This window comes from Oryctolagus cuniculus, chromosome 1, assembly GCF_964237555.1.
Source record: "Oryctolagus cuniculus chromosome 1, mOryCun1.1, whole genome shotgun sequence".
Classification (NCBI taxonomy): Eukaryota; Metazoa; Chordata; class Mammalia; order Lagomorpha; family Leporidae; genus Oryctolagus; species Oryctolagus cuniculus.
In genome coordinates this window covers 32,448,589-32,464,336 of record NC_091432.1, presented here as the reverse complement: position 1 = coordinate 32,464,336, position 15,748 = coordinate 32,448,589, and the positions used below count along the sequence as shown (strand labels likewise).

General features: G+C 43.9%; 2 protein-coding genes and 1 pseudogene across 4 annotated transcripts in view; 2 read left to right on the top strand and 1 right to left on the bottom strand.

The window, feature by feature from the left end:
- The window catches only part of CD59 (CD59 molecule (CD59 blood group)), a 684,742-nt gene that overhangs the window by 450,823 nt on the left and 218,171 nt on the right, over positions 1-15,748 (bottom strand). The gene's annotated exons all lie outside the window — the stretch shown is intronic.
- The window catches only part of KIAA1549L (KIAA1549 like), a 319,252-nt gene that overhangs the window by 136,076 nt on the left and 167,428 nt on the right, over positions 1-15,748 (top strand). The gene's annotated exons all lie outside the window — the stretch shown is intronic.
- LOC100339541 (small ribosomal subunit protein eS1-like) lies at positions 14,219-15,048 on the top strand (annotated as a pseudogene).

Sequence of the window (15,748 nt, the reverse complement as noted above, 5' to 3'; positions counted from 1 at the left end):
TGTGTGTGTGTGTGTGAGAGAGAGAGAGAGAGAGATAGAGAGAGGTCTTTTTCTAAGACCGTGAATCCCAAGAGGACCTCACCCTCATGACCTCATCTAATTATAATTACCTCCTAAAGGTGCCATCTCCAAATACCATCATATTGGAGATTAGTGCTTCAACATAGAAATTTGAACAGTCAGTTCACAACAACATGATAGGAGCTTATTTACCACTCACATACAATCCATAGAGTAATGAAGAGGTGATGTAGCTTTGCCTCAGTTTGCCATTTAGGAGCCCAGACCGATGGAGGTTTCCAGAGCCAGTCTAGGCACTGACATCCAATGGCAAATCGGTGGAAAGAGTAGAGGATCACACATGCGTATTTTATGGGCCAGACCTGAAGAAGCATCTGTCTGTTGACCTCAATAATGGTCAGAGATATGTCTATACAGATTAAGTTTATTTGAGAGCAGAATAGCATTCTGGTGGAAATACACATGCTGTAGTAAACTATGAGCATATTCAAAGAGGTTGGGCTAAGCAGGAGATTTTGAAGGTAAAAATGAGGAGAATAACATAAGAGCTTTTGTTCTAGCAGAAGGTTTTGTGAGAGTTTCTGGCAATTGTGTGTGAGAAGCATTCCTCTATAACCTTCTTGCTTTACTTTGTAATTATTGTTAGGGTTTACAAAAGTGACTCCATTTTGATTCAGATAACTTTCATGTATCTCCTCCAACTACCTTCCATTGGTCAGGACATTGTGTGGCCACTCCACACAGAATGGAAGTCTGAAAAATGTATTCCAGCTGTGTGCTCAGGAATGAAGGAAAATGGATTTGGAGGACTGCTGGCCAGACTCTGTGCAGTGGCTAATAATAATGAAAATATTAGATGTTATTAATGGTTGTTATGTGCTAGTCATTCAATGACTTAGACAACACATAAACCAATATCTCAGTATATTCTTATCACAATCTTTGAAGTAGGTGTTGCTTCTTATGAAAGCAGAAATTGAGACATTAGGAGAAGTTAAATGACTTGCTCAAGGTCATAACAGATCCATAGCAAGTGACAATGTTTGAATTCAAACTTAATACTTTTGGAGTCAGTATTTGTAACAACCCAATCAGTAGGTTTTATACCTTCCTAGGGAAAGTCAGGACAGTAGCATTCCAGTCCTACTTTTACCATTAATAATACACAGGAATTCAGTGAATTGGCAGCAATGAATGTTGGGGAGGACCTGTGGTCTTGGTTTCTCTCATCCAAGGCCCAGGACTCAAAGTTTCTGAGTCTGGTTTGGGAGTTTGCAGAACTTCTTAATTTACTTCTAATTAGCCAGCTTTTCCCTAAATCCTAGATCTATATACACTCGAACAGATGTAAAATGTTTCCCCCCTAATTATTCCTGGCACATTCTAGTTGCAGCTGCAGTTAGCAATGTTAGCAGGGGATCCAGGTGCCTGCCTGTCTTTTCACTGGCATTCTACACCGTGCTTTACAAACACTAAAAGGCCCATAAATCACCTGGATCTTCTTAAAATGAAGATTCTACTCCAGTAGGTTCTGGGTGGGGCCTAGGATACTGCACTTCTTTTTAAATTCATTTTTATAATTTTTATTAATATAAAGAGAACAGATTTCATGACTTCATAAGTACAATTTTAAGAAGATATCCATATTTCCCTCCTTCTATTTCTCCCTCCCTCAATCTTTTTTCTTTCCTTTCATTTCCTTTTTCTTTCCTTTCCTTTTTGCTTTTTAAATTTGTGCAAAAACATGATTTCAATCCACTCCATAATCACAGGCTTAATGCACCATTAACCATAATATTCAATAAGTAAAAAGTGGAAAGACCACAGTTCTACAGGAGTGTGAACAAGAGCTAAATCCAGGATCTATAAAGAGGTCAAGAAACTCAACAACAACCAACCAAACGATCCAATTAAGAAATGGGCAAGGGACCTGAACAGGCATTTTTGAAAGGGTGAAATACAAATGGCCGACAGACACGTGAGAGAATGCTCAGGATCACTAGCCATCAGGGAAATGCAAATAAAAATGACAATGAGGTTTCACCTCACCTCAGTTAGAATGGCTAACATACACAAATCAAAAAATAGTAAATGCTGGTGAGGATGTGGAGAAAAAGGTACCCTAATCCACTGTTGGTGGGAATGTAAACTAGCACAACCATCATGGGATGCTGCATTTCTAACAAGCCAGTAGGTGATGCTCACCCTGCTAAGTCCATTAGCCACATTTTGTGCAGTAAGTGTCTGGGATTTGTCTAACAAATAGAAACAGCCTGACCCTTCTTCAGTTTACTTTAGCACTCTATTCCTATCTGTCATCTCACTTACTATATTGCACTGTAGCTAATGGTTTAAGTGCCTTGTCTCCTCAAATCTGAGCCTTTTGTAGACCAAAGCCATTTATACTTGAAACCTTTCTGTCTGGCTCAGTGCTTGAGTCATAACAGCTGCCATGTCCATGTGTTTGGAATAGATGACTGTTGACTGCAAGTGCAAGTATGGTGAGCAGCTTTCTTGCCTTGAGGTCCTGTTCAGGGCATAGCATCCATAGGGTGATGAGTGAAAACTCTGCTGGCCACCAGAAGTTGCACAGGGCTTTTGATCCTTTTGGTCCCTGCACTGTTCATGTTGTACTACATTATGGTGCAAGCCTAGACAGCAAGATACATAGGAAATTGCAGGGCTAAAGTTATGGAGGGAAGGGATAAGAGTGGGAAGAAGGATCTGGTATACATAATCTAGAACATTCCAGCCAGCCAGGAGTGACCAATTGCAGTTCCAATTTGGCTATTTTCCTGTGTGTATCATGTTTTGAATCTAGGAGTACTTTTACAACCCAAACTAAAAAGCAAAACAAACAAGCAAGCAAACAAACAAAAAAAACCCCACACATCCTTCCCCCAATTAAGCCCATTTTCACATTTTTATTTTTCTGTAGATAAAGTTCTGTTTTCTCTAAGAAATCTAATCTCTCAGGGCATAGCTGTCTGAAAATGGAATGCTGTCCATCCATTTTGTAAGGATTCTCTTCGCTTGAGAAGTGGGCCTTGGAATTTGTCTGAGGCTGGTGGTCTCCCTGATGCTGACCAGTGAGAAGCTGCTGTCAGGTATACAGGGCATGGCCATTAAGGCCAGAAGAGAGATCTGATTTCTGTCCTGAACTCAAGTGGCTGGGAGACAAGGGCCATCTGTAGTGAGTGAGGGCCGGGGAGGGGTTCAGAATAGGTGAGGTGGAGAGAAGGTAACGTTTCCACTGAGCTGTTGGCTAAGCCTTTTGGTGGGTCACTACTTCTCTCAAAAATCGATGGGACCTGCAGCGCCTCTCCCCGGGAGACAAATGCATGCCAAGGTTGCTATGCAATTTCACTGAATTGACAGGTGTCCTTGAACCCCAGGCTAAGAACCTCTGGCAACAAGACATGAAGACTAGGGTCTGAATGAGACTGGGCAGGATTTAGAGTGGTTTTCTCTGTTTCTCTGTCTCATCTGACCCTGAATGGAATTCCACACAGGTAATAGTCATGGACATGACTCAACCCTTTGTGATCTCGGCTGCTCAGAGGAAGCCTCGTGCTTCTTGACAAACACTGAGACCATCTCAGTGATGATCAGAGATGCCAGCAGCCGTGATACAGCTGCTGCATAGGTCACTGTGTTAGTTCTGCTTCTTTAGTGAGATTAGATTTATTATTGTCCCAGGCACCGGTTTCTTATCAAAAGCTGTCCCACACTCTCTGTTCATTACTCTATCTGCCTGCAGTACTGTCATCAGATGAATACCAAATTATTCTGAAGGGTTGTTCCCTGCGCTATTTGGAGTAACTTCTCTCCTGCTTTGTTATCATCAGCATTTGCAGTAATAATGTGGAGGGGTGGGGAAGGCCCACATGCACCTTGTGCTCATTGCCAGAAGACACAGTGCTTTCTGTAGGTGTGAGTCCAGGAAGACTTCATGGTCTGTAATGCCAGAGTGGAAAAAACAAGGCTCCTCATTGTCTACCTGCACCTCCAGTTTCTGAAGGGTTTGGTCCCTCCCCTGGGAATTGGCTCAGGGCAGCAATAGTGAGTTTGCATTTGAGTTGCAGCTGGGATGGTGAGCTTGACTGTGCATACTAATGCTATGTGAGAGGCATTCTACATCTATCTCCCCAAGTCCCTGCTCTGTGGAAAAGGATGGTCCTGATGAAACACAAAATTCCAGAATCATGTGGACTGTTTCCCATGAGAGAAAAAAAGAGCTTGTGATTGTGTACAATTTATAGCTAGAAATAATGGTGGAAAATCGGCATCTGGCTGCTTCGCATGGGTTTTCCTCCCCTTGAGCACTAGAGTCTCCTTTTAGGGGAACTGCCTGTTCCCCAGTGCCACAGTCTGGTGGGGCTGGCAGCCAGCTGCTCTGTCCTCCCCTAGTCAAGGGGCAGGCTTGTGGATCGAACTAAGCCAAGAGAACTGTCTGTCACCTGGAATTTCAGTCTTGGACAGCACGACTCAGGGACTGAAGATGATGGGGTGCTATCATTGCTAATGGCAGATCCCTAGTAAGAGTGGTTGCACTCCAGGCCAATGAAATCAGAATCTCAGAGGATGGGGTCAAGTCAGCAATGTTCTTTTTTTTTTTTTTTTTAAGATTTATTTTATTTATTTGAAAGGCAGAGTTAGAGAGAGAGAGGTCTTCCATCCACTGGTTCATTTCCCAAATGGCTGCAACAGCTGAGACTGGGCCAGGCTGAAGCCAGGAGCTTCTTCCAGGTCTCCTTTGTGGGTGCAGGGGTCCAAGGAGTTGGCCTGTCTTCCACTGCTTTCCCAGGCATGCTAGCAGGGAGCTGGATCAGAAGCATAACAATCAGGACTCGAGCCAGTGCCCATATGGGATGCCAGCATTGCAGGCGGTGGCTTAACCTGCTACACCATAGCACTAGACCCAGCAATATTCTTGAAAAACTTTAAAGTCTCCTCCGATGATCCAGTGTACAGCATGGATGAGAACTGCAGCTAGGGAGTCTGTTTCCAGACACTTGAAACTGCCCTCATTTCCTAATTCACAACCCTCTTGCTGATCCTGTGAGTACCTAAAAGCCTCCCTTGAAACCCGCAGATTATTTAAGTTAATTGGACTTGGTTTTGTTTCTTGTAGCACATGACCCTGATGTTGAATTGAAAAGCAATAGAATGGATATGTGCTGCTCTGAGCCCAAGGCAAATCAGCTGCCTCACCAAGAAAACCAAAACTAATGGATTTCAAAGCTTAAAGCCAACAAATATTCCTCCTCTCCTAATGGAAAAACCAAATCCACTCATGGAAGATAAGCCCATTATTCTGCTAACACATGAAGACTGGGGATTTACATGGAAATTTTTTAAAGAATCCATGAAAGGCTTAAGCAGTAAGATTTCCTAAGAGCCAACATATTCCTTATTCCTGCTCTAGACCTGCTGGAGATAAGTTAATATGTAGTCCAAGAGCTACTCACTGGCAAAAAAAAAAAAAAAAACATTTGTAAACCAGGGACATTGCAGCTACTTTCCAGTGTAGGTTGGCAACAGGAGGGCATTTCCATGGGGTTTCTAAGTGTCTTTTAGATTTTGTTTTTCCAATGGGCATTATGAGAGGTGGAATTGTACCTTAGAAAGTGAGGGTTAGAAGTGGCCAGTGGAAATAGAAATTGTTCCAAAGCCTAGATTTCATTTTTATTGTGGTGCAAATCCAGAAAACAGCCACTTAGGCTTGGAGCTTCTGCCCTGTGTGCAGGACTGAGTTTGAGGCTCTAAACTGAGACATCTCATGTAGCTTCCTATGAGAAGAAAGGATTTATATTCTTTTTTTTCTCTTTTTTTGACAGGCAGAGTGGACAGTGAGAGAGAGAGACAGAGAGAAAGGTCTTTCTTTGCCGTTGGTTCACCCTCCAATGGCCGCCGCAGCTGGCACGCTGCGGCCGGTGCACTGCGCTGATCTGATGGCAGGAGCCAGGTACTTATCCTGGTCTCCCATGGGGTGCAGGGCCCAAGGACTTGGGCCATCCTCCACTGCACTCCCAGGCCACAGCAGAGAGCTGGCCTGGAAGAGGGGCAACCGGGACAGAATCCGGCGCCCTGACCGGGACTAGAACCTGGTGTGCTGGCGCTGCAAGATGGAGGATTAGCTTAGTGAGCTGCGGCGCCGGCCAAGGATTTATATTTTGGTGAGACATACTGTGAATGATTTATCTGCATTTATGGTCACATTGTTTTTAATCATAGTCAAATAGCAAAGTAGAGTGATCTTGTGATTTTAATAGGAGAGAAATGCATGCCTTGTTAAGTGATGAGAAGAGAATTGTCCCCTGGTTTTTGTTTTGACAGGCAGAGTGGACAGTGAGAGAGGAAGACAGAGAGAAAGGTCTTCCTTTTCCGTTGGTTCACCCTCCAATGGCCGCTGCGGCCAGCGCACGGCGGCCAGTGTACCATGCTGATCCGAAGCCAGGAGCCAGGTGCTTCTCCTGGTCTCCCATGTGGGTGCAGGGCCCAAGCACTTGGGCCATCCTCCACTGCACTCCCGGACCACAGCAGAGAGCTGGACTGGAAGAGGAGTGACCGGGACAGAATCCGGTGCCCCGACTGGGATTAGAACTCGGGGTGCCGGTGCCGCAGGTGGAGGATTAGCCTATTGAGCCACATGGCTGAGAAGTATCCACTTGTAAAAATGATTCACACAGGCCGGCGCCGCGGCTCACTAGGCTAATCCTCTGCCTTGCAGCGCCGGCACACCAGGTTCTAGTCCCGGTCGGGGCACCGGATTCTTTCCCAGTTGCTCCTCTTCCAGGCCAGCTCTCTGCTGTGGCCCGGGAAGGTAGTGGAGGATGGCCCAAGTCCTTGTGCCCTGCACCCCATGGGAGACCAGGAGAAGCACCTGGCTCCTGCCTTCAGATCAGCGCGGTGCGCCGGCCGCAGCGTGCCAGCCGTGGCGGCCATTGGAGGGTGAACCAACGGCAAAGGAAGACCTTTCTCTCTGTCTCTCTCTCTCACTATCCACTCTGCCTGTCAAAAAAAAAAAAAAGATTCACACAACTTGAGGCCTTGGGGCCTTGGGGGTTGTGCTCAAGTGTATCTACCTCCTACTTGGCCCATTTTCAGAGATGAGGAGTTAGAATGGCAATTACTACCTTACAACTGTCAGGCCTCTTTTCTCCCACAGATGAAGAACCCCAGAAGGCATTAGACTCTCATGTAATCTCTGTAAAGCAGGGCTGTAGGATTCCCGGGGCTCTGGGTTGGAGGGCACCAGAGGGGCTTTGGTGGCAGCCACTCAGATGGTGCTGGCAAACTTCCTGCCACCTGCTCTCCAGTGTAATGCATGCCTTGGCTTCAATGCCCAGAGCACAGCTCTTGAGTTCTCCCTCCAGCCCTGTCCGTGCTGTCTTCATGTGGGTGACTTCCAAATCCTTCCCCTTACCAGCAATGCTGCTGCCCCTCCTTGTGTTCAGTCACCATGCACTGCACCAGGCTGCTGTCACAGCCTCCTGGCAGCTCATCTTGTTTCCACTCTCGGCCACCTCCCTCCAACACCACAACTCCTTCCCTGCAACACAGCCAGAGCAAGCTTTGAAATATGCATTTCAGATCATAAGTCACTCCCCCCACCATGCAAAGCCTTTGCTAGCTTTCCATCTCAATAAAATAAAACCCAGACTTGTTATGCTGACCACAGGGCCTGTGATCTGCCTCCTGCCTCCTTCCTCATTCTGTTTTCTATAATTCTTCCCTTTGTAAGTCAGGTTCCAGCCACAATAAATTTCTTTTGGTATGTTAAATACCACAACCTCATTCCTACCTCTAAACCCTTGAAATTGGTGTTCTCTCTGCCTAGAGTCTCCTCCCCAAATCTTCCTATGGTTGCTCCTTCCCACTCAGATCTTAGCTCCAATATCACCTCTTCTGAGAGGCTTTCCCTGATTACCTGAAATTGCTCTGCACATCACCATGCTCTACCTATTTTGGCAGAACTTATAATTTTTCTGTCCTGTTCAACTGTTTTCCCCCACTGCAGCCTAAACACCATGCTAGCAGGGACTCATTAAAATTTTTATTCTTGTATCTTCAGTATTTAGAATGTGTCCTAGCACAAAGTGGGTCACAGTAAACCTCAGAGTCAAGCCCAATACGCCATCTCTTAAGCAGTCACTTAAGTTGCCATACCCAAATACCTAACTTTACAAATAAGCAAGTGACATTCCTTTTGGGAGGATCCAAAAGTCATTATTACAGCCTAGAGAAAACCCCGCTGTCTAAGAGCCTTGTTTAGGCATGATGCCGCTTTCAAACCAACATCACTCTATCCCCCAAAATCATACAAAAGGAATTAGAATCTTTACCATAGTTTTGAAGTAAAAACCCAAAGCACTGTAAAACTTCTTAAACAGCTTCTCTATTCATTTTGTTCTTTCTTAGTATACCTAAGGGTTGAATATTGCAACCTGTTTATTAATACTTTCTGTTTTACTCATTTATATTACAAAAAAAATCTTCAAACTAAAATATAAACAAGAATATAACATAACAAGACAGTATATGTCAGTGCTGTGGGGAGCAACTCGGACTAGACTAAGTTACTGGAATTAAGACTTATTCTATGCATCTGCTCTCCCACAATATGGCGCTGGGAGAGGAGGAAACAGCTTCTACACAGCTGCCTCCAGTTCAGACAATAAAGTGTAGGACTTGCTCCTGATTGGAGGAGAGCAGCGTGCTCGGCGTGTGGGCAGCCGAGTTGGGATTGGCAGAGGAGGACTATAAAGGAGGAGAGAGACGGCATGCACCAGGAACATCTAAGGGGAACACCTAAGGGAACACCTGTGCAGCCCCCGAGAGAGCCGGCCGGCGGTGTGCCACTCCCCTGCGGAAGTGGGGAAAGTGGCCAGGGGGAACCGCCCTTCCACGGAGGTGGAAGGGACGGTAGCCAACCCGGGAAGAACCAGCAGCAAACCCGGGGAGGGCCGAGCAGACAAAAGAACAGCGCAGGGTCCTGTGTCGTTCCTCCATGAAGAGGGGGAGCGACATAATGGTGCCGTGACTCGGATATGAAGCCTAGGCAGGGCTTAGTGTCGTTCCTCCATGAAGAGGGGGAGCGACAAGTGCAAGCACATTTTATATTTATTTAACTTCTCTTCAAAATTACCAGGAAAGTTTGTGTTGAATAAATAGGTCACACAAAATAAAAGTCCACTAGAACTTAAATACACAATTAAAGTAACAGCTGCTGCACCACAATTATCAGTCTTAGTGTGTTTGAGCTACAGTGCCAGAGTGACGTGGATTTGAGTCCTGACTGTGCTGATTCCTGTGAGTGTGACCTTGGACAAGTCATGTGGACTTTCTGAACTTTGTCTCCTGACCTAGGAAACAGAGATGTTCAGAGCAGTGACCTTGTGTCCTCTGTGAGGATTAAGTGATATTGTGGATGTAAAACATTCAACCCTGATCTGGACCCCAGATAAATCGTCAAAAAGAGTTAAATTTAACAAATTAAATTACTGTTAATAGGATTGGGAGTAATTTCAGAGCATATTATATTATCTAGAAGCTTCCATATACCATTTTTCTCTGCCACCAACCACGAGACCCACCCCAGAACTGCTCTACCCTCTCCGTCATCTTTCAAATCTTTTCTATCAGTCTGAACCCAGTGGCTACTACCCCACAAGAGGAATTTGCAGTGGTGGCTCCTGCTTTGATAGGCATATGATATGAGGTTTTCCTTGCTCAGGGCCAGCTGCCGTGCCCCTTTATGCCTTTCTAGCACATCATTTTCCTCAGGGCACAGTGGAGATGCCTAATATATGCTCCATTTTGTCTGGGATGGCTTAAACAGCTGAGAACCAGCTCAAGTAGCCCAACTGGGGCCATGAATCTGGGTTTCTCTGTTCTTTTCTAGCTGGTCCCTCCATGTGGCCAGCTCAGGCATCCTCAGAACATGGAGGTCTTGGGGAAGTTGGACTTCTTACATGGCGCCTTACTTCCTCCCAGTGAGAAACAGAAGATGCCAGGACATTTAAAGCCTGGATCCAGAAGTCCTGAGACAGTTTCTTTCATCCATTCTGTTAGTGAAAACAATTACAAGACCAACCCAAGCTCAAGAGCAGGGAAGTCTTCATGTCGTGATGGAGCATTGGGTATACAGGGAGGAGAGAGATCACTGGTGACTGCCACAGGGAGAAAGTGCCCATTCCTTTCCTGCGAAGGAGCAAGGAGAGGAAATAGAGCACTTCCTACAAGGCCCCCCACTTGTAGCCCCTGGTCCTCTTCACACATTAGCCAGGGAAGGTGGGGTGGTGGTGGTGGATAGGGCTGATTCTTCACCCTGATTACTCTCAACAAGCCCTGTGAGGAAATATTCTGAAGTTCCCTAAGCGGATAGCTTTTTGAACTTAAATACGAACATATAAAGCCTTTTGTGCTCAGCTGTTTTTTTTTTCTAAATCACTGGAGTGAGCAATTAAAAGTCAAAATTCCTTCTTAGCACCCTGCTGGGTAGAAAAGGTCCCCTTCTCCCTTTTCCATATCAGCCTCCTGTTTGTTTTCTTTACCCAGCTTATTTCAGCAAGTGGGGCTCTTTTTTCACATTCAGCAACTGAGTAGAGTCAAACACTTATTGAGTAAATTCCCACCCTCCGAGCTCAGATCCCTCCAGAGAGTCCTAGTTATTCTTTGGGTGAAGGCTGGAGAACAGCAAAGACATTGGGCAGCATCCTTCACTACCTAGACTTGTATCCAAACTCATAGGTTTACACAGTGCATATTCGTTATAGTTTATGTAGTTCGGTGGGCTTTTTAAAAGAGACATCTGTATTCCCACACAAGAATGTAATCTTTATCTGTTCTAGCCCTATGGTTTAGCACAGTGACAGACCTACAATAGGTGTTTGATGAATAGTTGTTGATTGGGTAAGTAAAGAGAAATTAGGGCAAACACCTCCATATTCCCATCTTGATATTGAGTAGTTTTTGGGCCAACTTGTAGAACCCCAGAGTTGCCTCACTTCCACTTCTGCTTGTTAGATCTAGCCATCATTGCAACATGTTGTAATCTTTGTAGATGGCACCGAGACCATCAGATGCTCTTTGAGAATCATCAAAACCACTTATTTGATAAGTGTACATTTGTCAATAACTTACTATGTGCAATTCCTATGGTAGTTACTGTGGGAGTTAGAAAGAAATGGAAGACATGGTCCTGGCCATTAGAGAAGTTTTCCAAGACTGTTTGGCTTGCTCTGAAATTTGGCTCTTGCCTGTTACCACCCACAGAGCCAACCACATGCATCCTATCCTTCTTCTCTCACTGGTTCTAGAGTGGAATCCTTACTGTCTCACAGATCTGGTACCCTAATGATAGATTACCTCCTACGTTTCACTCACCTGCTGTAAGTAGTTGTTATCTCAAATTTGCAAGAATTTTATGAGACTTCTTATAAAGACGAATTTTAGACTGGGTGTTACAGCTCTAGGAAATACTGTCTGCATTTTATAGATTTTTAAAAAGAGGCTTAAGGAGGTTAAGTAACTTTCTCAAGGTAGAATCAGGATTTTAACCTAGGTCTTTCTGGCTCTAAATTCATTGCCATTATAGTACTAATATGAGAATTGAAAAAGTAAGTTTATTTTATTATGTACCATACTTGGAACATAAAGGCACCCCAAACTGTTACTTTCTTTATAGAGAGGAATTCATTTCCATTAATTACACAAACAAAAAACTCATTTATGAATTATTTTTCTTTAAAACTCAGTGCAGGGCCAGTGTTGTGGTGCAGCAGTTAAAGCCCTGGCCTGAAGCACCGACATCGCATATGGGCACCGATTCTAGTCCTGGCTGCTCCTCTTCCAATCCAGCTCTCTGCTATGGCCTGGGAAAACACTAGAAGATGGCCCAAGTCCTTGGGCCCCTGCACCCGCATGGGAGACCTGAAAGAAGCTCCTGGCTCCTGACTTCATATTGGCTCAGCTCTGGCTGTTGTAGCCATCTGGGGAGTGAACCAGCAGATGGAAGACCTCTCTCTCTGTCTCTACCTCTCTCTGTAACTCTTTCTTTCTTTGCAGTCCATAGCAAAATAAAGGAATTTGTATAAGGTCTTCCTTAACTCTGAGCAACTTCATCCCTCATATTCTGAACCATACAATAAAGCATTCATTCAAAATCCCTCTGGGGGTCGGTGATGTGGCCTAGTGGGTAAAGTCACTGCCTGCAATGCTGGCTTCCCATATGGGTGCCGGTTTGAGTCCCAGCTGCTCCACTTCCAGTCCAGCTCTCTTCTGTTGCCTGGGAAAGCAGTAGAAGATGGCCCAAGTCCTTGGGCCCCTGCACCCACGTGGGAGACCCAGAAGAAGCTCCTGGCTCCTGGCTCCTGGCTTCGGATCAGTGCAACACTGGCCGTTATGTCCAATTGGGCAGTGAATCAGCAGATGGAAGACCTTTCTCTCTCTGCCTCTCCTCCTGTCTCTCTGTAAATCTGACTTTCAAATAAAATAAATAAATCTTAAAAAAAAAAAAAAACCCTCCAGCCAGTATGTTGCTGTCCGTGGTGCTGAAACATCGTAGGCTACCCTCGCGCAGCAATTATGATCTAGGTGTTGAGATAAGAGTGGTAAGGAAGGTGAAGGGGGGCAGGGACACAGAGGCAAAGTGGGCAGAAGCTACTGCGAAGGCCTATTTGCTTATGGAAATTTCCAGAGAGAAACAAGGGATGCCTTTGTTTGTCATTCTTTTCAACTGTAGACATCTTTTTCATTAAAAATCAGAAACCAAATAGCTACAACTGCATTTTCAGATAAATTACTTGTTCTTGAAACTCTTGCTATTAGTGCTATCAGAAAATCAGGAAGTAAACAGATTTGGATAATACAGCATCTATCACTGTCCAGACTTGCTATTCAATTGCAGAAATTGAAATAATTTGGATAATGAAGGACAGCTGTAATTGTAGTTCATTTATTCTCATGATGTTTACTGAGCCTTCTATGTGCCAGGAACTACACTTGGCGATCAGATATAGGATAGTGAACAAGAAAGATAAAGTCATTGTTGTCAAGGAGATAATGCTCTTACGGGAGAAGATTGAAGATAAATAAATACACATTGAGATACTAACAAATATTATGAAGAATCAGAAATGATCAAGAAGGAAAATTAGTTTTTTCTTTGGGAATTGAATACATGGAGAATATAGTATATAATTAATAGTAACAAGTACTAATGTTTACTTGGTGCTGTGTGCCCAGCATTATTCTGAGTATCTTACCTGTGCTAGTTCATTTATTAATTACAACTCTGTGAGGTCGATAATATTATCATCTCCATTTTTAGAGGTGGGATAGGTGAGGCACAGGAAGATTGAGTGCTGCCCAAGGTCCTATAGTCAATGGTAGAACTGAGGTTAGAGTCCAGACTGTCTGGCTTCAGAGCCTATCCCAGGCTTTGAAATATCCTGAAGCCAGTATGAGAGGGAAAGGAAGATGACACGAACATAAAGGATGAGGGAAGCAAACCCTCCAAGCACACAAGCAGAGAAGGAGTCCAGAACCTCTGGAAAGGGAAGGCTTTCAGAATAGCCATGCAGGATTTTGCATCTTGCTTTCACAGGATTAGCCCTCTGGTCTTCATGAATCAGTCTTCATTTTCCCCTCTTGCTGCACCAGTGATTCAGTTGCAGGGGCCCAGTTCCAAATGAGATTCTGCTCCACTAGCTTCTGGACAGTTACATCCTATCACTCCTGTGAAGCCAATTTCAATTGAGGATTTTTATGTTACCACCTGCAGGCTTGGAGAGGAACTTGAGGGACAGGGAAAGATAGGTGTCAGTTTGGTTTATGAGAAGGCTTGCTATGAAAGTTTTTAATGATTTTCCAGCTTTTATTCACATTGTACACATTTTCTTCATGGGAAGGAAACTTGGCAATCTTTCCATTTTGCAAGTTGGCCATGTAGCTTATTTCATTAGATTCCATTTGTCATAGAGTCTTTGTATTTTATTAAAAGTGTCCACAACAATAGATGATATTTAAGAGGAATAAATAGCATTTAATGGGAATCCCACTTTAAATGGCAAAGAAACCTAACAAATGCAAGGTACAGATTCATCAAAAAATAGTTATTTATTATTACCAAAAGATTCATCATGGAGTATAACATGGCTCTGTGGGAACATCCTGAGCTTCTAAAAGTCACTGAACTACCCTTTTGGCTCTCTGAGCACCACCATGGCTGTCGGCAAGAACAAGTGCCTTACAAAAGGCAGCAAAAAGGGAGCCAAGAAGAAAGTGGTGGACCCATTTTCTAAGAAAGATTGGTATGATGTGAAGGCACCTGCTATGTTCAACATACGAAATATTGGGAAAACACTGGTCACGAGGACCCAAGGAACCAAAATTGCGTCTGATGGACTCAAGGGTCGTGTTTTTGAAGTGAGTCTTGCTGACCTGCAGAATGATGAAGTTGCATTTAGAAAACTCAAACTGATTACGGAAGATGTTCAGGGCAAAAACTGCCTGACTAACTTCCACGGCATGGATCTTACCCGTGACATGGTCAAAAAATGGCAGACCATGATTGAAGCTCATGTTGATGTCAAGACTACCGATGGCTATTTGCTTTGTCTGTTCTGTGTTGGTTTTACCAAAAAACACAACAATCAGATACGGAAGACTTCCTAAGCTCAGCACCAGCAGGTCTGCCAGATCTGGAAGAAGATGATGGAAATCATGACACGGGAGGTGCAAACAAATGACTTGAAAGAAGTAGTCAATAAATTGATCCCAGACAGCATTGGGAAAGACATAGAGAAGGCTTGCCAATCTATTTATCCTCTCCACGATGTCTTCGTTAGAAAAGTGAAGATGCTGAAGAAGCCCAAGTTTAAATTGGGAAAACTCATGGAGCTTCATGGAGAAGGTAGCAGTTCTGGAAAAGCCACTGGAGATGAGATGGGTGCAAAAGTTGAATGAGCTGATGGCTATGAACCACCCGTCCAAGAATCTGTTTAAAATTTAGACTTTAATAGTGACAAATAAAATGTCCTATTTGTGATGGTTTGCTTCAAAAAAAAAAAAAGTCACTGAACCATGGTCTACTAATATAAGCTGTTTGACCTTGATAAAATAGTGTAGTAGTGGAGATAATATTTAACCTCATACAGTTATCCATCAAGGTCAATTGAGATTATGCAAATGAAGTTCCTAGCACAGTGTCTACAAATAGTAGATGCCAGTCAGTCTCTTCCTTTTAGTGCAAACATTGTATTAAATATAACACACAATAGAAAGATGTGTATATCCTCAGTATACAACTTGATGACTTTTCACAGATGAACATACCTATGCAAATAACACCTAGATGAAGATATAGAATAATATTGGCTCACCCAAAGCCCCATACCATACCATCTTCCTATCACTGCCTCACATTACTATAGATAAGATCTTTTAAAGTTATTATTTATTTGAGAGGCAGAGAGAGACAAAGATGAGGTTAGAGAGAGAGAAACAGAAAGAGAAAGAGAGAGAAAGGAGAGAAATGTCACAGTCCAACCTTCTGGTGTACTCACCAAATGCCTGTAATGGCTAGGGTTGGGCCAGGACAGAGCCGAGAGCTGAGATTACAAGCCATATCTCTGATGTGTGTTGCAGAAATCCACTTACTTGAGCCATCACTTGCTACCTCCCAGAATCTTCATTAGCAGCTAAATAGAATCAGTGGACA